General features: G+C 37.5%; 1 protein-coding gene and 1 pseudogene across 1 annotated transcript in view; both read right to left on the reverse strand.

Moving 5' to 3' along the window:
• The window catches only part of LOC141845188 (poly [ADP-ribose] polymerase 1), a 57,634-nt gene that overhangs the window by 26,503 nt on the left and 6,299 nt on the right, over positions 1-24,832 (reverse strand). The gene's annotated exons all lie outside the window — the stretch shown is intronic.
• On the reverse strand, positions 699-1,709 carry LOC141845189 (uncharacterized; annotated as a pseudogene).

Consider the following 24,832-nt stretch of genomic DNA (forward strand, 5'->3'; position numbering starts at 1 on the left):
TATTTCTAAGAGCTACTAATATATCTTTATTTGTGGCAAGATTGTAACGATATTGATATGTGGGATTGAGATAATAAATTAAAATAATTAAACTTATATAATTATTAATATTATGATTAAAAATTATTTATTATTAAAAAATACAACTTGTCAAATGAATATGTTTTCCCATTTGATTGTCTCATCTTGTAGTGATTATATCAATATAATATTGATACTTGGTTGATGATTTTAAACGTCTCTTGATTTTTTCTTTTGCTTTATGAATTAGACAATAAACATTACTCATTTGTGGCTTCTTGTCCATAACGACTTTACGTAGAATGGTGTGAGGGTTCTACTATTATAAGAATATCTGTAATATAATCCAAAAATCTAGCAGATATAATAATTTTTTATACCTCCCTACCTTCACTACTAGAGTATCGAGAGACTTCCCAATCTTCAGAAGTGAACATGGCCTTCAATCTGTCTTGTTTCTAAAACAACAATTTTAATAAGAGAAAGTAGATTATAAACCTAATTGCTCCTGGTCGCAGAATCTTTCCATCAATAAATTTTCTCAAGAATCTATGAACCCAATGATTATTATAAAAGAATTTTATTAACGATTGACGTTTTTTCACTACGTTCTTTACTATATCGAATTTATCGATATCTATCATCATCAAATCAATACAGTATACTACGCATAGTGTCTAAAATAATATTTGATATTTTTGCTCCAATAATTCTCTAACCCTCCTGAAGTTTGCATCATTGTCTGTTACCTACACTATATGTTCTATATTTCTCTTGAACTATGTTATCCATCAAATGATAATATAAGATGCATCATGATAATATGCAATTGTGTCAACAAATTTATGAAATATCACCTTTATATAATATAGCAGAAAATTGATAATGCTCATCCATGTAGATTCTATCTAGCTATCACACTAATGTAACCCCATATGAGTTTCAATGCTTCTTGCATAATAGATCTAAATTTTGATCTCCTCCATTTGTTCATCTAAATATGAACCAGCAATTTCATATGCAGTTGGTGGTTGAATACCAAATCTAGATTTTTGAATATTGGACATCATGCTGTGGTAATATATGTTGTTTGCTGCATTAAGAGGAATTTGATTGACATGAAAAAATTTAACAATACTTTGACCTATTGATTTCTTCTTCTCCCTTATATAGGCATCATCAATCCTAATCTGTTTATTAGTTTGGTTTAAGAATGCTAGTGGATCAATATCAACTGCACACCTTTGTCCGTAGAAGGAAAGAAACGACCAATACCACTTTGTATTCAAGTTACACGAACACTTTCACTCCTCCCCAATGTTGTTATAGTAGTTGAGTCACTTCCACTAGCACCAGCTGAGCCACTTCCACTAGCACAACTATAGCATTACTATGTTGCATATGCCGCTCATATTCATATTGAGTTCGAAAGGCACTAAGATATGCTAAAAATTCTTCATCATTTGGATCTTCACCACGACCTTCAAATTCATCATAGACTGGTTCTGTAGAGCTCCGCCTATCAAGCATTTTACGTTGTTATTGTTTAAACTTGTTTTGTTGCCATCGAATTCCTCTTTTATTGCACGACGAATTTCTTGAGAAACTTTTGAGTAATTAGAAACATCCAGATATCCACCAATAAAATGTTGTTTTAGACATGTGATCCCACCGCCACGTCCAATCATATCGCAATGCAAACATTGTCAATGCAATCATTTTTCTAATTGACGTGCATATCTCCAAGCCGAATCATAAGATTGTTATTTTGGTGTCATTACCTATATATTATAAAAAATTAATAGTAAAAAGATCAAATAATTCAAAATAAATATTCATAATTACAGCATTAATAACATTAATATTAAAAATTTATCTTGAGATAAAAGTTTAAATATTCATAAATATAGAGATTAATAAAATTACAATTTTAATTAATAAGTATGATAATTATATTATTAATTATTTATTAATTTATACAATATATATCTACATAGTTACTGTTTATATATTTTATATAATATATGATAAAATTTACTGTTTATATATTTATATATAATTTTAAAACTAAATTTATTCAAAACATCTAAATTATATATTTTAAAAATTATTTAATAGATAAAAACATATTTAAATTATTTGTTCAATTCATGAACCATTTAACAATCCTCATAAATTTTCCTAATATATCACCAATTAAATTATTTAAGTAAACATCAAATAAGAAATATAAACATTTATAAAGAAGAATTAATTAGAAACATATAAATATATAGTTACAAGATATATATTTATCATTTATATATTAATTAATTATTAATTAGAAACTATATATATATTAAATAATACATTACATATTTATATATATTTTAAATAATATATTTTATAAAAATGTATTATAACACTTATATACATATTATTTAAATATAACAGTTTTAATTAAAACTATTATATTGAATTTTTAATAAAATCCTATTCCGCCTCTTCTCTCGCGATACCGCTTCCACCTTCTGATTCCGTCGTCTCCTGCCTTCATCGCCCTCTGCTCGCAATTCCGACCGTCAACATCTCCTCTATTTAAATTGAAAATTTACTATCATACTAAATTATCCGAAGAAGAATGATCACCACCTCGCCATCACTACTGATCTCTTGTCGGTTGTCTTTGCTGATCACTCTCGCTGACTTTATCTCTGGCTAATCTCTCTCACTGATACTTCCAAGTCTTCATTGTTTATATAACTTTTTTTTCTTGATTAACCTGATCTCGTGATCGACAGAAGTAATCGATCACATGATCTTGTGATCAACAGAAGGAATTGAATTGATTCCTTCTATCGTGTGTCGCATATTGTGCCGCAATTCAACGCATGCGATGATGCATGCGAAATCCTCGCATGCATGATGTGTCGATCAAGTGTCGATGTCTGTCCTATGTCAAAACGGTAAAAATCGTGTGTATCAAGCAGTACGGCTGGGTACTTTAAACCATGATGTGTGTCACAACTAATTAAATGAGAACCAAAATTATCGCCCTCTCTCTCTTATACATTAACATCATGCCGTCAGCACCAACACCCTAGCCAAGTTTTAACACCATCTCTTACCACCAACACCCTAGCCAAGTTTTAACACCATCTCTTACCTCATTCTCAGTGAAAGTTAGCACCTTTATATTAGAGCAAGAGTTCGTCAAGTGGACAATGTAGACGACATGTATCTTTTGCGTCTCTCATAAAAGTATTAATGGCATTGTTTCATTTATTTTTATTGTGTATAAACTTTGATCTTCCAACAAAAACAAAAATAACAGGCTTTTGTTACACTAGTTGGAAACCTTTCGCTTTGATGATCCCAAACAATCTTAGTAACACAAGGACTTATGTTATCTCTAATAAAGCTTTTCTATATAAGTCCTTCAATTTTCCTATTTAATTTATTACATCCCAAGGGATTCATGCAACAGGTGTGAAAATTTAGGCAACTATCATCTAGGAATAAAGTCTATTGTGCGCACAACAATGATACTTCTTTAGGTAACTCTTTAAGGGTGCATTTGGTTCAAGTTATCATATATAACCTTGATTATGTGATTACCAAGTAATCATATAACCAAAGTTATAGGGTATAAAATATAACCTAATGTTGTTTAGTCCAACTTATTTATTTGGAGGGAATAAAACATAATCAGTTTAATATTTACAATATTTCCCTTGATTCAAATAAATTAAATTAAATTAATAATATTAATATTAATAAAATTAATGATTATAATAAATTGATAATATATCAAAAAACAAATATTATTTATTTATAATTTTTAAAATTTAAAATAAATTTATATATTTTAAATATAATAATTTATTAAAATAATTATTTTAATAAAATAATTTGTTAAATTAATAGATATAATTACGTTTGCTTAGCCCGGAAGTCATCCGTAGGCTATATAAGTGTGTGCATGTAGGTGTAACGGCAAGTCAGTTCCACCGAGCACTAGCCATTACACTTGTAGCTAAGAGTCTGAGAGTTGTAAGTTTCCATACTGTCTTCGAAAGTGTCTCAGTCCGAGATCACTAGTAGTTGACAAGGTCCTGTAAATCCTATATTTCCGCATTTGTGCTTTTGGAATCAGAGCTTGGTTTTATGGAAATGAAGGGGTAAAACCCTTAAGATTTCAGCTCCTAAGGTAAGGGCTCTGTTTTAATCTATTAAGTTCTTGTTTTCCAAAGCTGAGATAAGTCGAATAGCTTTTCATATACTCTGGACCGGCTGAAATATTGCAAAAATTATCTATTAAGTTTGTAATTCTTGGGGAAAAATGAGCCATCTTGCTTGATCGGAGTTGGGAAGACGGAGTGGGCGTTGCTAAAGGCCGCTGAGAAGCCCAGGTGGGGCGTTGAAGGCCGTGTCAGCCCAGGAGTTCCTCTAATATCCTCCTAAAGATTTGGCACTGCGTGAAGTACCCAAGGGTTGCACTCTTAATAATAGTTTAGCAGGAAATAAGCCGTAAGGAGAAAAGGGTAGCTAGTAAGACGTAATCAGCTAAGGACACGAACTTATAAGGTTAGAATAACCCGAGCCAAAGGTAAGCTGAGATCTGCTCTTTTAATCATATCTTTTGATATTTCCAGAAACCTAAGCTAGTTTATGAACAAGGACTTAGTAGAATTTGAAAAACAATTTCTTTCTTGGCGAAATTCCTGGAATAACAGGAAAGACTTAGACTACCTGAATCTCGAGTCATCTTCAAGGGAAGATTTGGCTCATAACCTCCTAGTTACATCCTACCGGGTGGATTTAGGAAACAAAGCCGTATTTGCTTTAGTTAAACAGAACTGCTTGCATACTTTGAATCTTAGGGACAAGTTGCAGGAACAAGCAGAGCAAAATTCCTCTTTCTTTCTAATTTCTGGCATAGTAAATATCATCTCTCTGTGTATTTCAGAATCAAAAGTTGCAAGCTGGAACCTAGGATCTTCCATATTAAAAGGTAGTGAGGAAGAAGAGCTTAGATCTTCATCAGAAATCTGTTGTTGTAGCTTCCTTCTTGCATTATGAATTGCCAATTCTACCTTCTGTTCTTCTTGCAATCTTAATTTCTTCAGTTGTGGCATGAATCCTTCTAGTGCTGATGGTGCCTTTTCTGTAGCCACATCTCCTCCTGGTAGAAGATATTTTTCCATACATTCTTCGACTGGCATTTCTGGTTGCTTGCCAATCCTGATCTCTTTTCTGAACTCTTTTGCACTTCTGGTTTTTCTCCTTTTTACCAGCTGGTCCAGATCTTCTGATTCTATTATATCTTCTCCTCCTTCTGGAACAGGAATGCCTTCTGGTAATGTTAATTCCAGTCCTTCCAGATTATCAGCAATTGATTCAATATTGGTTGAACCGAAACCCTGATTTCCTCGTTCAGTTTCATCTAATTCTCCAACTTCATAGACTTCCGGAGTAGCAATCCTTTCTACTATCAGCTGAGCTACCCTGTCATGATAATTGATGAAAAAGGAGTTGTTAGAGATATTAGCAATTATTATCTTGATTTCTCCGCGGAAATCCTCATCAATTACTCCCCCATTAACAAGAATACCCTGCAAAGCAGCACTTGATCTTGGAGCCAATCTGCCATATGTACCCTCTGGTAATTGTATGCAGATACCAGTTCTTACCACAGCCTGGGTACCGGGAAGTATTTCCTGATCTTCTACAGCATATAGATCATACCCCGCTGCTCCTTTTGTCTTTCTACTGGGAAGTAAAGTCATATCATGGATTCTCTTTACATAAAGTCTCAAGTATGCAGGCTCTTCCTGCAACATCATAATTTCAAAGTCCTCTGTTGCAATAGGGCAAACATCTTCTCCTTCTGAAATAGAATATATATCTGAAAGATCAGATTCATTAATTCCAACAGAAATAATATCATAGCCCTTTTCAAGATTCAAGGATTCTAGCACAGAAACCCTATGCATCAACTTTTTAGGATTTTTACATTCAGATGCATAATGTCCCTCTTCACCGCAGGCATAGCATCTACAATTCTTTTTCCTAAGGTTCAAATGTTTCTGTTTTGCTATCCTTACATGAGAGGAATGAGGTTTACCTCTATAAGAAGTAGTTTTTCTTGCCCCAAACTACTTCCCATTATTTCTATACACACCATGCACAGGTGTCTTCCCACACATATTCATTCTTTTCATCTGGCTCTGGAAATGCGCCTCCTGACACATTTCTTTTATAAAGTTTCTAGTGAAAACTATACGGCCAGGAACACCGATAGTATTTGTGGGATACTTAATCTTGAAGGCTTTCTCAATTTTGTCACCTAAAGGTCTAGGTAACTTTGTCAAGAACTCAGTGGACAACTCATCAGAGGCCCACATTCTTCCACTTTTAGAAGCAAGGTGAAAGTAATCAACTGTATATCTATGTACTGCAGTATCAGTCATCTCAATACATACCAGGGATTTAAGGGTTTTGTATGCTGCCTCTTGCTCATTTGTTGTACCCATTTGCGGATTCTCCAGGAAGAACATGATCCTAATCTGGTTGAGCACATTCTGGGTACCATTAGAACCAAGAGCCTGAGACTTCATCTGCTCATACTCATTAGTAAATTTCATTCGCCATGTGACGAATGTCTTCTTTTCTGATTCCCCAAGGAGATTTTCAATATACAACATTTTGTCTTCTGGGTTCTCAAAGGGTTTATCCGCAAGATGTAGCAAGACGGAACTCTCCCACCTATCAAATACCTTAGAATCAAAATCTTCAGGCATAACAAATATTGAACCCCTTACAGCGTTGGCTGCCGGTAGTTGATAGAACTCTGAACTGTTGTTCCACCTCCTTGTTCTTACAGTGGGTGGAATTGTTGTGTCAGCTCCCATCCATCCTGTTGATGTTCCAGCTGGTGCATATGCCGGAATATCCATTTCTGTGTCAACAGGTGGCCTATAATTACTGATAGCAGACTCATTTGTTGAGAGAACATGCTCTGCTGCTGCTGCTGCTACAATTCTTTCTGTATTCATCAGTTCAGGATAATCATCATCAAAGTTATTTACCTCAGAATGACTTTCTTCAGGTTCTGATTCAGCTTCATAGTCACTTATCTGGAGGTTAGTCATGAATTCAGAAATAATATCATCAAAGTCTGAATCTTCTTCAAAATTCTCAAAATTCGCAGAAATCTCAAAATTCGCAGAAATCCCCACCATGTCTTCTAGAAAATCATTTTCTAAAGCTGCCATAACAGGATAATCATCAGTTTGGTCACAGGAATAGTGATAATATTTACCTCCTGTTGGTCTGGCGAGTATGCATCGCTATCATCATCCCAGCCAGTTGGGTTGATAGGGAGATAGTACTCCGGAGGGTGTGAGACTAAATAATCAACATAATAATCAAAGCGCCCACTTGGTTCACCAAGTGTATCCTAAATAGGAATATGCGCCTGTTCGGGTTCATCAATGATGATTAGGTTAACCATGTGTACTTCATCGTCCTCATCATCATCCTTGTTGTAGATTGGAGCCTTACTGGATGATGCTGCCAAGTAATCACCGAAGCGCAAAGATACGCTCCCATCATAGTTAGCAGTAGTTAGCATGGATAAGGGTGTTACCGGGACTGTTACTGAAGATGGTCTTAAATTCCATAATTGAGACTGGAATTTCTTGGTAGAATATTTAGTTGCATCAATAGCTCGTACCCCCTTAGAACGGAGATATTCAGCAACTTTCTCAATCTTGAAGGCGAAGCCTACATTCGGCGTATTGGATAGCCGAGCAGTAATACTTCTTGTAATTAATAAGTTCGCCTCAGCTCCTTCCCAGGAATCATATCCTCGGGTTTTGATGGATAATTGTACATGACGGAAGAAATCCTTGACCGTCATCATGATATCAGACATTATATATACCAATTGGTTGCCTTCTGACAGATCCACTTCAAGGGCTGCAATTATGCCTCTTTCATCGGTACCCCAGCGGGTATCCTTGAACACACATAACGCCATGTTACCAGTAAAGCGTCTATGTAAGATCTGAAATCGTACCTGGAGGACTCCCAGATGGATAAACTCCAGTCTTGCTTGGCTAAGTCTATCATAGGAGTCTTCTGTGATAAAGCTCCTGTCTTGTTGTTCACCGCCAATTACCAGCATACGTTCCTCTGAACGGAACATATATACGCGGTGATGTATTGTATCCCGCCGCGTCATGTATAATACCTCTGCTGGTACAGTTCTGGCCCGTTGTTGCATGGACCTTTGTAGTTCAGTGTCAGGATTCATGAGGAGAGCTAGTGTATGCTCTCTGGGCTGCACACCAACAATCATTCGCCCAATGTTGCTTATTGATCTTCCTAATCGCTGTGCCTCATACCGAGCATGCGCCATGCGTCGGTAATCACGTATCTGGTCCTCCACAAGAGGTGTACCAGGTTCATGTGTAACTATAGTGCCTTCACTTTGATTTACAGCGGGAAGGTTCCTTCTTGAAGACATTTATCCTGTAATCTTTTTCAAGAGTTCAAAAGGATTTTGATAAACTTTTATAGTACCCTTTTGTTGCTGAAATGTTTCACCCTTCTTGGTTAGGTGCAGTCCGTCAAGCTGCCTAACTATTGAGTCAAGCTGTTCTGCTTGTTTAGGCTTTCTTTCTTCAGCTAGCTCCTTCTTTAGGGTTGCTACTTCAGCTCTTAACTGTATTACAGAATATAAAATAGAATTGAGCTGTCGTGTTATAATAGGCAGTGTTACCAGTGGTTCTGATTTCTCAGTAAATAGAACACCAGGTGTAGGCCAATCGAACTTTGTTGCCTTTATTGTCTCTTCTTCCAGGTTCATCCGAAGAGAGACTTCTTCAAATGATGGATCAGCTCTTCAAGCTTATCCACCATCTTTGCAAGCTCTTCAGTTAAGGCTGACGTTGAAGAGCTTGTTATCAAGATAAGTGAACAGCCTAAGTTCATAGACCCTTAAGATTTCAGCTCCTGAGGTAAGGGCTCTGTTTTAATCTATTAAGTTCTTGTTTTCCAAAGCTGAGATAAGTCGAATAGCTTTTCATATACTCTGGACCGGCTGAAATATTGCAAAAATTATCTATTAAGTTTGTAATTCTTGGGGAAAAATGAGCCATCTTGCTTGATCGGAGTTGGGAAGACGGAGTGGGCGTTGCTAAAGGCCGCTGAGAAGCCCAGGTGGGGCGTTGAAGGCCGTGTCAGCCCAGGAGTTCCTCTAATATCCTCCTAAAGATTTGGCACTGCGTGAAGTACCCAAGGGTTGCACTCTTAATAATAGTTTAGCAGGAAATAAGCCGTAAGGAGAAAAGGGTAGCTAGTAAGACGTAATCAGCTAAGGACACGAACTTATAAGGTTAGAATAACCCGAGCCAAAGGTAAGCTGAGATCTGCTCTTTTAATCATATCTTTTGATATTTCCAGAAACCTAAGCTAGTTTATGAATAAGGACTTAGCAGAATTTGAAAAACAATTTCTTTCTTGGCGAAATTCCTGGAATAACAGGAAAGACTTAGACTACCTGAATCTCGAGTCATCTTCAAGGGAAGATTTGGCTCATAACCTCCTAGTTACATCCTACCGGGTGGATTTAGGAAACAAAGCCGTATTTGCTTTAGTTAAACAGAACTGCTTGCATACTTTGAATCTTAGGGACAAGTTGCAGGAACAAGCAGAGCAAATTCAGAAGTTTGAGAAAATCTCAAAGATCGTTAAGGCACAAAAACAAAGCCTTGACTTGGTCTTACAAAACCAGGAGGAATTAAAAGTTGAAATTCAGTCACTGAAGGCTGAATATTTAAGAAGGAGACCGTTGTCCAAGGCTGACGTTGAAGAGCTTGTTATCAAGATAAGTGAACAGCCTAAGTTCATAGAGAAACAAACGGAAGCCTTAACAGAAGAGCTTGCAAAGAAGGTGGATAAGCTTGAAGAGCTGATCCATCATTTGAAGAAGTCTCTCTTCGGATGAACCTGGAAGAAAAAACAATAAAGGCAACAAAGTTCGATTGGCCTACACCTGGTGTTCTATTTATTGAGAAATCAGAACCACTGGTAACACTGCCTATTATAACACGACAGCTCAATTCTATTTTATATTCTGTAATACAGTTAAGAGCTGAAGTAGCAACCCTAAAGAAGGAGCTAGCTGAAGAAAGAAAGCCTAAACAAGCAGAACAGCTTGACTCAATAGTTAGGCAGCTTGACGGACTGCACCTAACCAAGAAGGGTGAAACATTTCAGCAACAAAAGGGTACTATAAAAGTTTATCAAAATCCTTTTGAACTCTTGAAAAAGATTACAGGATAAATGTCTTCAAGAAGGAACCTTCCCGCTGTAAATCAAAGTGAAGGCACTATAGTTACACATGAACCTGGTACACCTCTTGTGGAGGACCAGATACGTGATTACCGACGCATGGCGCATGCTCGGTATGAGGCACAGCGATTAGGAAGATCAATAAGCAACATTGGGCGAATGATTGTTGGTGTGCAGCCCAGAGAGCATACACTAGCTCTCCTTATGAATCCTGACACTGAACTACAAAGGTCCATGCAACAACGGGCCAGAACTGTACCAGCAGAGGTATTATACATGACGCGGCGGGATACAATACATCACCGCGTATATATGTTCCGTTCAGAGGAACGTATGCTGGTAATTGGCGGTGAACAACAAGACAGGAGCTTTATCACAGAAGACTCCTATGATAGACTTAGCCAAGCAAGACTGGAGTTTATCCATCTGGGAGTCCTCCAGGTACGATTTCAGATCTTACATAGACGCTTTACTGGTAACATGGCGTTATGTGTGTTCAAGGATACCCGCTGGGGTACCGATGAAAGAGGCATAATTGCAGCCCTTGAAGTGGATCTGTCAGAAGGCAACCAATTGGTATATATAATGTCTGATATCATGATGACGGTCAAGGATTTCTTCCGTCATGTACAATTATCCATCAAAACCCGAGGATATGATTCCTGGGAAGGAGCTGAGGCGAACTTATTAATTACAAGAAGTATTACTGCTCGGCTATCCAATACGCCGAATGTAGGCTTCGCCTTCAAGATTGAGAAAGTTGCTGAATATCTCCGTTCTAAGGGGGTACGAGCTATTGATGCAACTAAATATTCTACCAAGAAATTCCAGTCTCAATTATGGAATTTAAGACCATCTTCAGTAACAGTCCCGGTAACACCCTTATCCATGCTAACTACTGCTAACTATGATGGGAGCGTATCTTTGCGCTTCGGTGATTACTTGGCAGCATCATCCAGTAAGGCTCCAATCTACAACAAGGATGATGATGAGGACGATGAAGTACACATGGTTAACCTAATCATCATTGATGAACCCGAACAGGCGCATATTCCTATTTGGGATACACTTGGTGAACCAAGTGGGCGCTTTGATTATTATGTTGATTATTTAGTCTCACACCCTCCGGAGTACTATCTCCCTATCAACCCAACTGGCTGGGATGATGATAGCGATGCATACTCGCCAGACCAACAGGAGGTAAATATTATCACTATTCCTGATGACCAAACTGATGATTATCCTGTTATGGCAGCTTTAGAAAATGATTTTCTAGAAGACATGGTGGGGATTTCTGCGAATTTTGAGATTTCTGCGAATTTTGAGAATTTTGAAGAAGATTCAGACTTTGATGATATTATTTCTGAATTCATGACTAACCTCCAGATAAGTGACTATGAAGCTGAATCAGAACCTGAAGAAAGTCATTCTGAGGTAAATAACTTTGATGATGATTATCCTGAACTGATGAATACAGAAAGAATTGTAGCAGCAGCAGCAGCAGAGCATGTTCTCTCAACAAATGAGTCTGCTATCAGTAATTATAGGCCACCTGTTGACACAGAAATGGATATTCCGGCATATGCACCAGCTGGAACATCAACAGGATGGATGGGAGCTGACACAACAATTCCACCCACTGTAAGAACAAGGAGGTGGAACAACAGTTCAGAGTTCTATCAACTACCGGCAGCCAACGCTGTAAGGGGTTCAATATTTGTTATGCCTGAAGATTTTGATTCTAAGGTATTTGATAGGTGGGAGAGTTCCGTCTTGCTACATCTTGCGGATAAACCCTTTGAGAACCCAGAAGACAAAATGTTGTATATTGAAAATCTCCTTGGGGAATCAGAAAAGAAGACATTCGTCACATGGCGAATGAAATTTACTAATGAGTATGAGCAGATGAAGTCTCAGGCTCTTGGTTCTAATGGTACCCAGAATGTGCTCAACCAGATTAGGATCATGTTCTTCCTGGAGAATCCGCAAATGGGTACAACAAATGAGCAAGAGGCAGCATACAAAACCCTTAAATCCCTGGTATGTATTGAGATGACTGATACTGCAGTACATAGATATACAGTTGATTACTTTCACCTTGCTTCTAAAAGTGGAAGAATGTGGGCCTCTGATGAGTTGTCCACTGAGTTCTTTACAAAGTTACCTAGACCTTTAGGTGACAAAATTGAGAAAGCCTTCAAGATTAAGTATCCCACAAATACTATCGGTGTTCCTGGCCGTATAGTTTTCACTAGAAACTTTATAAAAGAAATGTGTCAGGAGGCGCATTTCCAGAGCCAGATGAAAAGAATGAATATGTGTGGGAAGACACCTGTGCATGGTGTGTATAGAAATAATGGGAAGTAGTTTGGGGCAAGAAAAACTACTTCTTATAGAGGTAAACCTCATTCCTCTCATGTAAGGATAGCAAAACAGAAACATTTGAACCTTAGGAAAAAGAATTGTAGATGCTATGCCTGCGGTGAAGAGGGACATTATGCATCTGAATGTAAAAATCCTAAAAAGTTGATGCATAGGGTTTCTGTGCTAGAATCCTTGAATCTTGAAAAGGGCTATGATATTATTTCTGTTGGAATTAATGAATCTGATCTTTCAGATATATATTCTATTTCAGAAGGAGAAGATGTTTGCCCTATTGCAACAGAGGACTTTGAAATTATGATGTTGCAGGAAGAGCCTGCATACTTGAGACTTTATGTAAAGAGAATCCATGATATGACTTTACTTCCCAGTAGAAAGACAAAAGGAGCAGCGGGGTATGATCTATATGCTGTAGAAGATCAGGAAATACTTCCCGGTACCCAGGCTGTGGTAAGAACTGGTATCTGCATACAATTACCAGAGGGTACATATGGCAGATTGGCTCCAAGATCAAGTGCTGCTTTGCAGGGTATTCTTGTTAATGGGGGAGTAATTGATGAGGATTTCCGCGGAGAAATCAAGATAATAATTGCTAATATCTCTAACAACTCCTTTTTCATCAATTATCATGACAGGGTAGCTCAGCTGATAGTAGAAAGGATTGCTACTCCGGAAGTCTATGAAGTTGGAGAATTAGATGAAACTGAACGAGGAAATCAGGGTTTCGGTTCAACCAATATTGAATCAATTGCTGATAATCTGGAAGGACTGGAATTAACATTACCAGAAGGCATTCCTGTTCCAGAAGGAGGAGAAGATATAATAGAATCAGAAGATCTGGACCAGCTGGTAAAAAGGAGAAAAACCAGAAGTGCAAAAGAGTTCAGAAAAGAGATCAGGATTGGCAAGCAACCAGAAATGCCAGTCGAAGAATGTATGGAAAAATATCTTCTACCAGGAGGAGATGTGGCTACAGAAAAGGCACCATCAGCACTAGAAGGATTCATGCCACAACTGAAGAAATTAAGATTGCAAGAAGAACAGAAGGTAGAATTGGCAATTCATAATGCAAGAAGGAAGCTACAACAACAGATTTCTGATGAAGATCTAAGCTCTTCTTCCTCACTACCTTTTAATATGGAAGATCCTAGGTTCCAGCTTGCAACTTTTGATTCTGAAATACACAGAGAGATGATATTTACTATGCCAGAAATTAGAAAGAAAGAGGAATTTGATATCCTGATGATGACAGTAGAAGAGCCAGAGGATTATTTAATTGGGATTTCGGAATGGAGACCGCAGCTTAGAATCTCAAGGAAGGAGTATTTCTGCGAGCACAGTTGGAAATATAATTTAAATGATCCAGCAATATGCAAAGATTGCAAAATGAGTGTCAATCCTGGAAACAGAATGGACTGTGAAAAGTGTCAGTTTACTCTTTGTGGATTATGCTCAGAACACTGCTTTCAGATGAAAATTCCTATAGAAAAGAGTCCCAGCAGGCCTACGCACAGAGATGAGTGGAGAAGCTTAGCCCACAGGCAATCAGAACTATTACAGAGGTTAAGCAGAAGAGAGGCTGATCTAGAAGATGAAAACAAGCGTCTGAAGGAAAGAATTCGTGAATTGGAGGAACAGCAGGTGATTGTTGTTCAAGAAACACCTTCAGAAGATGAGAAGGAGATAGAGCAACTAAGAATGGAGAATGAACTCCTAGGTATGCTCAGTAAAGACCAAGAGGTAAAAATCCAAAACTTTCTTAAAGAAGTAGAACTTTTTAGAAGTTTGGCTGAGATAGATAAAGCTGAAATTGCTTCGTTAAAGGCTCAAATTCCTTTACCAATTTTAAACTATGATGAGCTGACAGTTTCTACATTACAACCTAGAAATAATTTGCTAAATTTGAAGGTTGAGATAGAAGTTAACAGCAGAAGAATTCCTCTGAATGCTATACTAGACACGGGAGCTGCAGTTTGTGTCTGCAATATGGAGGTAATCCCTAGAGAATACAGACAACCCTCTTTAACTGATACTATGATACAGGACGTCAATAGCGCTACAAGGGTTGAGGAGGTTCTCAAGGACGGGAAAATATGAATCGGAGAACAATACTTCCGGCTACCAAGGATATATGTCATGCCCACATTAAATAAAGGACTTCACTTTATAATAGGTATGAACTTTATTCGAGCCATGGAAGGAGGTATTCGGATAGAAAAAGGAGAGGTAACATTTTACAAGCTTATTACTTCTGTTGTTACAACTCCTGAAGTACATGATATTGCATATCTTGAAGAACTGGATATGGAACTGTGTGAATATTATGACTTATGTGCTTCTGTGCCAAGGCAAGGATTAGTAAATGAAGAATTTATCAGTCCAAAGGAGATGGAGCGATTAAAGAAGTTGGGCTTCATAGGGGAGGAACCATTAAGGCACTGGGCCATGAACAAGGTAAAATGTAAAATTTTGATAAAGAATCCTGATCTAATCATTGAAGACAGGCCCCTAAAACATGTGACGCCAAAACTCAAAGAAACTATGGCTGGACATGTGAAGAAACTTCTGGATCTGAAGGTCATACGTCCATCAAACTCTAAGCACAGGACTACTGCTATTATGGTTGAGTCAGGCACGGAGATTGATCCTATTACTGGGGAAGAAAGGCGAGGCAAAGAAAGATTAGTTTTCAACTACAAACGCTTGAATGATAACACTGAAAAAGACCAGTATTCACTTCCCGGAATAAACACTATAGTGGCGAAGATAAGTTTTTCAAAAATCTACTCTAAATTTGATTTAAAGAGTGGATTCCATCAGGTCGCTATGGATGAAGAGTCAATACCGTGGACCGCGTTTTGGGCAATTGACGGTTTATATGAATGGCTTGTCATGCCATTTGGTCTTAAAAATGCACCAGCGGTTTTCCAGAGGAAAATGGATTCCTGTTTTAAAGGTATGGAAGACTTTATAGCAGTATATATTGATGATATTTTGGTCTTCTCTAATACTGCAGAGGAACACCGGGAGCATTTAAAGAAATTTATCTTGGTATGTGAGAAACATGGCCTTATTCTGAGTCCCACTAAGATGAAGATTGGGGTAAAAAGTGTGGATTTCTTGGGAGTCACTATAGGTGATTCTAAGGTAAAACTGCAACCTCACATAATACAGAAGGTTATTTCTACAGATGAGAAAACCTTGACGGCAACCCAATCTTTGAGAAGATGGTTGGGTATCTTGAATTATGCCAGGATGTATATTCCCAACTTGGGAAAAATTCTAGGGCCTCTTTATTCGAAGACATCTGGTAAGGGGGAAAGAAGAATGAATTGTCAAGATTGGAAGATAGTTAAAACAATTAAGGAGATGGTTCAAAAACTCCCAGAATTGGAAATACCACCAGCACATGCAGTAATAATTCTTGAGACGGATGGATGCATGGATGGTTGGGGGGGTATTTGTAAATGGAAGGAAAGCAAAGGAATTCCTAGAACTGCAGAGAAGATATGTGCCTATGCAAGTGGAAGATTCAATCCCATAAAGTCAACAATTGATGCGGAGGTACAAGCTGTAATTCTCTCCTTAGAAAAATTCAAAATATATTATTTGGATAAGAAGGAGTTGATCATCAGAACTGACAGTAAAGCAATAGTCCAATTCTACGAGAACAGCTCGAGCCACAAGCCTTCAAGAGTGAGATGGTTAACCCTCACTGATTATATCACTGGCACTGGAATCTCAGTGAACTTTGAACATATTGAAGGAAAGGACAACGTCCTTGCAGATGAACTTTCACGGCTCGTCCATATGATTGTTTTCAAGGAAAATGATTTAACTACAAAAGCGCTACTGAAAGCTACCTTTGAGGTTCTTGAGAAAACCACGGACAAGGCAGTCATTCGACTCACAAAATGCATGGGTAAAATTTCATATAATGTTAATTTTACTAATGAAATTCCTAGACCTATGTTGCAGTGTGCATGCTACCGCGACACAGCTCTACTGATGTCTCATACCAGTAGAAATCCAAACCGTAGCTTCTACAGATGTGCTACGAACACCTGTCATTGCTGGTTCTGGAAGGATCTAATAGATGATTACATCCAGCAGTTGCAGCATTTTGCAGCAATACAAGCAATGATTGAGGAAACACCATCAACGACGGCCGCAACATCTAATGGCGCACTAAGCAATGGGAATCATCACTTTACCACTGTTTCGGAGCACTCAGAAGATTCCATAAGCGCACTAACAGAGATGGAGATGATGGCAGCCAGCTTTGCTGATCTGGAAATCACTGACCCGGATTATTCATCTACTTTATTCCCGGGACACAATGATTGAAACAAAGGAACGTGGTGGACCCATCTTTACACTCCACTACAAAAGAATCGTCCTTAAAGTTTCTTTTCCAGCGTGACTACGCACTACTTTTTAGCGCACTTATCCAGCGCATCTATCTTTACTTGAAGAGTAAGCAATCCTTCGCTTATCTCTTACGTTTGCTTAGCCCGGAAGTCATCCGTAGGCTATATAAGTGTGTGCATGTAGGTGTAACGGCAAGTCAGTTCCACCGAGCACTAGCCATTACACTTGTAGCTAAGAGTCTGAGAGTTGTAAGTTTCCATACTGTCTTCGAAAGTGTCTCAGTCCGAGATCACTAGTAGTTGACAAGGTCCTGTAAATCCTATATTTCCGCAATTTGTGCTATGGTAATTTATTAAATTTATTTTTTAAAATTTAACATAAATTTATATATTTTTAATAAAATAATTCATTAAATTAATAAACATAATTTATTAATTTTATTTTTTAAAATTTAAAATAAATTTATATATATATTTATAAAATAATTTATTAAAATAATTATTTTAATAAAATAATTCTTCAAATTAGTAAATATAATTCATTAATTTTAATTCACTAAAATAATTAGTTTAATAAAATAATTTATTAAATTAATAAACATCATTTATTAATCATAATTTTTAAAATTTAACATAAATTTATATATATTTTAATAAAATAATTTGTTAAAATAATTATTTTAATAAAATAATTTGTTAAATTAACAAATATAATTCGTTAAATTTATTTTTTAAAATTTAAAATAAATTATCTATTTTAAATTTATAAATTTTGAAATTAAAATTTATTAAATTAATTTACTCGATTTTAATTAGATTTCACAATACATTTCAATTTGGTGTTAAAACTATCTTATTTCAGATATAAAAAGAATACATAGACAGGGTTTATATAACCAGTATAACCCTAATACCATAAGAAGAAAAGACTTATCTACCCCTGCTTCTCACAACACTCCCCCTCAAGTTGAACATATATATCAAACATGTTCAATTTGCTAAGAACAGAATTAAACATAGCTTGGGGTATAGCCTTTGTAAACATATCAGCAAGTTGGTCCTCAGATTTGACATAAGGCAAACATAGCTCTCTGGAATCAAGTCTCTCCCGAATAAAGTGGCGATCAATCTCAATATGTTTAGTCCGGTCATGTTGTACTGGATTATTTGCAATATTGATTGCAGCCTGGTTGTCACAATATAACCTGAGGGGTAATTCTGCTTTTAATCCCATGTCTTCCAACAAAAAACACAACCACAACATTTCTGCAAGACCATGTGTCATGGCTCGATATTCTGCTTCAGCACTAGATCGTGCACAAACATTTTGTTTCTTACTTCTCCAAGTTACCAGGTTTCCTCCCAAAAAAGTGCAATAGCCAGAAGTGGATCTTCTATCATCTCGAGAACCAGCCCAATCTGCATCAGAATAACATTCCACTTTCAGATTACCACCTCCTTTGAACAATAAGCCTTTTCCAGGACATGACTTCAAGTACCTTAAAATCCTGTCAACAGCCTTCATATGGACAGTTTTAGGAGCATGCATGTACTGACTCACCACACTAACAGCATAGGTGATGTCAGGCCTAGTCATAGACAAATATAGTAATTTTCCAACCAACCTTTGATACGTTTCCTTTTCCAGACTTGCAAGATCTTCCCCATTAGAACTAGTAAGATCATGATTTACTTCTATAGGAGTAGATGCTGGTCGACAACCCAACTTCCCTGTCTCCTTGAGTAAATCCAACACATACTTTCTCTGACATATATAAATTCCTTCTTGAGACCGAGCAACTTCAATACCAAGGAAGTACCTCAATAGTCCAAGATCTTTAATTTCAAATTCTGATGTTAACTTGGATTTAAGAGTCTGAATTTCAACTTCGTCATCACCTGTAACTATCATATCATCAACATAAACCAAGAGAATGGTAGTTCTGCCCTCTTTCTTTTTAACAAAAAGTGTATGATCAGCATTTCCTTGTTTAAAGCCAAACAATATCATGACTTTACAAAACCTATCAAACCATGCTCTGGGAGATTGTTTAAGTCCATACAAAGCTTTTCTTAGCCTGCAAACTTTTCCTTTTGTTTCGATTCCAGGAGGTGGCAACATGTAGACTTCTTCATGAAGATCACCATTCAAAAAGGCATTTTTAACATCTAGCTGAAATAGAGGCCAATCATATTGAGCAGCAAGAGAAAGAATTACTCTGACCGAATTCAGTTTTGCAACTGGAGCAAAAGTCTCCAAGTAATCCACCCCATATGTTTGAGTGAATCCCTTGGCAACAAGTCTGGCTTTATATCTGACAACTTCACCCTCTGAATTATGCTTGATAGCATAGACCCATTTAGAACCAACCAAGTTCTTCCCCTTTGGAGGATCAACTAATTCCCAAGTATCATTCCTGTTAAGAGCCTCTATTTCTTCATTCATTGCTTCCAGCCACCTAGCATCCTTTACAGCTTCATAATAAGAAGAAGGTATAGCATGGTTTGATAACTGTGAAACAAAGGCATGATATGAAGAAGACAAACGAGAGTAAGAAACGTGATTAGAGATAGGATGTTGAGTACATGACCTGACCCCCTTCCTAACAGCAACAGGAAGGTTCAACTCATTCATATTTAATGACTGCTCCAAGGAATCAGGAGCCAGAGCATCTGATTCGGCTAGCCGGTCAGTAGTAGGTCCTTGCTTGTGTCTTCGTCGCTTGTAAGTGATAATTTCTTGTGAAGACTGCGAGCCCAGTGATGGAACATCATTTCTATTTTCCATGGCATCCAGTGGAATAGGAGATGGGACCACTTGAGGTACATAAGGAGACACAGAAGAGGTAATATTCTCCCCCTGAGGATGAGGCTGAAGAGAATAATAAGACTCGGACTCAAAAAAGGTAACATCCTTCAAGACATATCTCGTCCTAGTAATAGGATCAAAGCACTTGTAGCCTTTCTGGCAAGTGGAATATCCTAGAAAAACTCCCCGTATAGAACGAGGATCAAGTTTTGAGGACTTGGGACCAAGAACATGAATAAAGCAGAGAGAACCAAAAACTCGAGGTGTAAGGGAGAACAACGTGGTGCCTGGACGAAGAATAGTGAGAGGACACCGATACCCGAGACCTTTGGATGGCAATCTATTGATGATATAGGCAGCGGCAAGGACAGCATCAGCCCAGAAATATTTGGGTAAGTGACGTTGAAATAATAGTGCACGGGTTGTTTCAAGGATATGACGATTCTTTCTTTCAGCCACTCCATTCTGTTGTGGTGTGTAGGGACAGGATGACTCATGAAGAATTCCTGAATCCTCAAGGAAAGTATTTAGAGACTGAGCAAAGTACTCACGAGCATTATCAGAACGTAAAGTCTTTACTTTTGTATGAAATTGAGTTTCTACCATTCGACAAAAAGTTTGAATGAGTCGAGGAACTTCTTCCCTGCTTTTCATCAAATAAAGTCATGTACAGTGGGTGTAATCATCAATAAAAGAGAGAAAGTATCGATAGCCATCCAAAGAAGTCACAGGAGAGGGCCCCCACACATCAGAATGAACAAGATCAAATGGAGAAGAACTTTTATTTATGGACTCAGAAAATTGAGTTCTACAATGTTTTGATAACTGACAGACTTCACACTGAAGTGACTCAAAAGAAACGGACGAGAAAAGACTAGGAAATAAGACTTTCAAAGACCTAAAGGATAAATGTCCCAACCGTGAATGCCATAAGAGGATTTCTTGATGTTTATTCTCCAAACACTGTGCTGTAGACTTCAGAGCAGAGGCTGTTCCAAGCTGATAGTAATAAAGACCTCCTACTTCACGGCCAGTCCCAATCATTTGCTTGGTCTCGAGATCCTGGAAGACACAATGATCAGGAAAAAAGGTTACTGAGCAATGAAGTTGTTTTGTAATGCTGCTAACAGAAAGTAAATTAAGAGAAATAGAAGGAACATGAAGAGCAGAGGATAGGATAAAATGATCTGCCAGTTGTATGGAACCTTTGCCAGCAACAGTGGCTTTGGTTCCATTTGCAATGGTCACTTTATCTTGCCCAGAGGACAAAGAGTAGGAAATAAAAGAGTTAGCAACGTTTGTCATATGATCTGTAGCTCCTGAGTCAATGACCCAGGGGCTGTAAGAGCTTGAACCAGCAACACTCAATCCCAAGCCACGGATACCTGTATGCGCTTGAGATGGAGGGGTAGAGGCAGAAGATGAAGCCTGAAGCCGCGAGAGAAGATGCTGAAGGTTAGCAATGTCAGTAGAGGACAACCCAACAGAAGAAGACACAGAGGAACCAGCAGTCTCCCCCTCCACTAATTTCTTAACAGCAACATTTCCACGACTAGGGGTCTTCTTGTCACCATGTTTGAATTTATCAGGTTTCTTCTCCGGATATTTCTCCCAACAAAAATCTGAATCATGATTAGTCCTCTTGCAGTGCCGACAAAATTTATCACCTCTTCCTTTAGTTCCCCCAGGCTTGAACTTGTTTGTAGAACTGACAAGAGCAGAAGTATCCCCAATTGGAGTGCTGGTAGCAGAAATCCCCTTGTTGCTCATGGTTCTTTTCCTGCCCTCCTCACTGAGAACTTTGTAATAAACTTGTTCCAGAGAGGGAGTAGGATCAAGACTAAGAATTTGTCCTTTTAAACTCTCAAACTCTGCATTAAGCCCATCTAGAAATTTAATAATTCTGTCCTTCTCCAGAAGCTTTAAATATCTCTGGTGATCATCCGTGGAAATCCAATTCTCCATCCTGTAATAGTCAAACTCATCCCACAGCCCCTTCAGAACAGCAAAATAATTTGTGACAGACATAGAGCCTTGATCAAGTTTAAAAATTTGACTACTTAGCTGATAAGTACGCAGCATGTCATGCTTGCGTCCGTACATTTGCTCCAGTGTCTTCCACATGTCAAAAGTGGTTTTGTTATGAAGAATAACTTGTTTGATGCCAGAACTGACGGAATTAAGTATCCAAGTCATCAGTTGAATATTGTCACGCCTCCAAATACGAAAGTTTGGGTCTTTTTCATCTGGTTTCACTTTAGTACCATGAAGGACATCAAGTTTATCATGGCCTTCAATATAAAGTTCAACAGCAACTGCCCAAGATGCATAGTTTGTCTCTGTCAACTTCTCTGAGGTTATCTGAAGACCGGATCCTCCATTTCCTGACATTGTGAAAAAAGGTTGTACCTGTCCAGAAGAAGTCATAGGTTGTACCGGATCTACAGAAATACCAGAAGTTTCACCAGAGGTGTCTGCCATAAAACAAGATTGTGGTGTCAAGGTAGCAAGGAGGCTAGGGCTTAAAGTCACCGAAACGGATGACGACGAGAGGCCGCAGCGTGGAACAAAGAAGCGCCGAGCTCCCTAATGATCTGCCGCAACAGAAGACCAGACGCTACGGCCGAGTTTGCGACCGATTTTGCGTCCTGGTGGCTGTGTGAAGACGCTGGCAGTGGCAGCAGAAGCAAGGCAGTAAAGGAGGTTGCGACGTCTGCGGCGGGAAGTGGAGAAGGGCACGCGATGGGTGTTCTCCGGTGCTGCAGAGGCGGAGCTACGAGGACGAGAAGCTGCAGTTGGGAAGGGGAAGCAGGAGCAGGGTGGCGGAGCCCTTCTGAGAAGCAGGAAAGCGAGAAGCTGCTGCAGCGAGGAGGTGAGCCGCAAAGCAGGAGGCAAGGTGGAGCAGAAGATCGGGTTGCCGAAAGGATGGAAAACTGTCTTATTCAAAAAAAGGAATACATAGACAGGGTTTATATAACCAGTATAACCCTAATACCATAAGGAGAAAAGACTTATCTACCCCTGCTACTCACAACAAGAACCAAGGAGAATGTAATTTTATATTTAGGAAAGTGCTTAGGCTCTATAGACCATAGTTTAAAATTTTGAGTTGTGTCAAAGTTTCGATTTATGATTGATTGAAACAATACGATTTGGGTATTATGTCATGTCAATACGGTTTGAATACTTTTTTAATATAAAATATAAAAACATGCCCAGAGCACAAAGCCCTTGCCAATGCAGAATCCCGAGGACGAGTCTACCCGTATTGGATCTATTGTATGCAACCTTATCTTACATTTTACAAAAGGTTATTTCCACTATTCAAACCTATGATCTCAAATTCACATGGCACTAATTTTACTGTTACGCAAAAGCTCCCCTTCTTTATAAATATAAAATATATTAATTAAAAAATATTATTATAATAGTTAATTATTATAAATACTACTATTAGGTTAAATTAATATTTTAAAAATTAGGATCGAGTAAAAATTAATTTAGGATTAACTAAAGTCTAGACATCATGATTAGGATCAATTAGGTATAAATTAAATTAAATTTATTTTATTTTAATTTAAGGAGGAAAGAAATAAGAAAAAAATTAATACAAAGAATTTTGCTTCCATGTGTTTAAAGAGACAAGGAATAAAAAAAAGAAATTAAAATACGGAAGGAGAAAGTGTTAAGAGCGGAAAAAATTAATCATTAAAAAATAAAAATAAAGAAAAAAATTTTAAAAAAAATCAACAGCTTCGTGCAGCCTCGCGTGAGGCCTCTGTGCGGCCACAAGGTCTCGTGCGGGGCCTAGTGCGACTGTGGGGTCTCACACGGGGCCTCACGCGATCGTGCTGGTGTCAATATCATGTCGATCGGCAAGCAGAATAATAAATTCCACTCATGCCGACTGATACGGCACGAGATTTTAAACTATGTTATAGACAATATAGAGGCATTTCAATGCCATGTGATTCCTATACATTTTGGTTCAAGTTAAGATTAAAGTTAGATCTCTCTAACTTCTCCATTGGATGATAATTCTAGAACGAATCGAGTTGACAAGTTTTCCTAATTGAAATGTTATATAGGAAGGTGCAATTCTAGAGAAAAGGGTAGGTTCAAGTTCCTTAAGAGACTTTTTTTAGTGAGTTAGGAAAAAACCAATCTCTACATTTTGGGCCTAAGTGAATAAGTGCAAGCTCTAAGACTTTCACTAGCCGCATTGCATATATAGAGTTTCTTGGCACTCCAATATACTTAAGATGATTATTTTAAATTTATCCACTTATTGTACAATTGATATCTATGTCAGCATATTAATTAGTCTTCCTCTTGTTTCATTTCATTTTGAGGTTCTAGTTTACGTTGATCTTGATAAGCCTACATGTTCTGCCAAATTTTCTTAGTAACTTTAATGAGCTTTATTTTAGCAAATTAAGTTTGTTCAGTTCAATGAGGGCTATGTCATACCAATCAAAATAATCCTTAATATAGACGAGTCAAAGAATGCATTTAGGTCTACCTTACACCAAAATGGGCATCCACCTTAACATGTCTAGTATCTCTCTTTCATCTTACTTGACATGGTGTCTATAGTTGTGTTTTGAAAAATAGTCATCCTTACCGCCACTTATAGGTCAAGGATCACAATGTAAATTGTGTGGATGTATGCTTTTGAAATAATATTTCAGAAAAAAAAAATCAAAATTCATATCACCTATTTTTCTAATAGTTTGTTTAAAAAAAAATTCTAAGTTGTTTACTTGAGTCCTTAGGATTTTAAGCTTGTATTCCAAGTCATTATATCTTGTTTTAAAAATCTCATTTCCTATTATCTATATCTCTCAAGATTTATAAATTTTATAACACTATGAAACCAAGAGTAACTCCGCCCATGACAAATAACCCA

Source organism: Curcuma longa, chromosome 14, assembly GCF_044706935.1.
Source record: "Curcuma longa cultivar G26 ecotype Majalengka, Jawa Barat chromosome 14, ITB_CL_G26_1.1, whole genome shotgun sequence".
Taxonomy (NCBI): Eukaryota; Viridiplantae; Streptophyta; class Magnoliopsida; order Zingiberales; family Zingiberaceae; genus Curcuma; species Curcuma longa.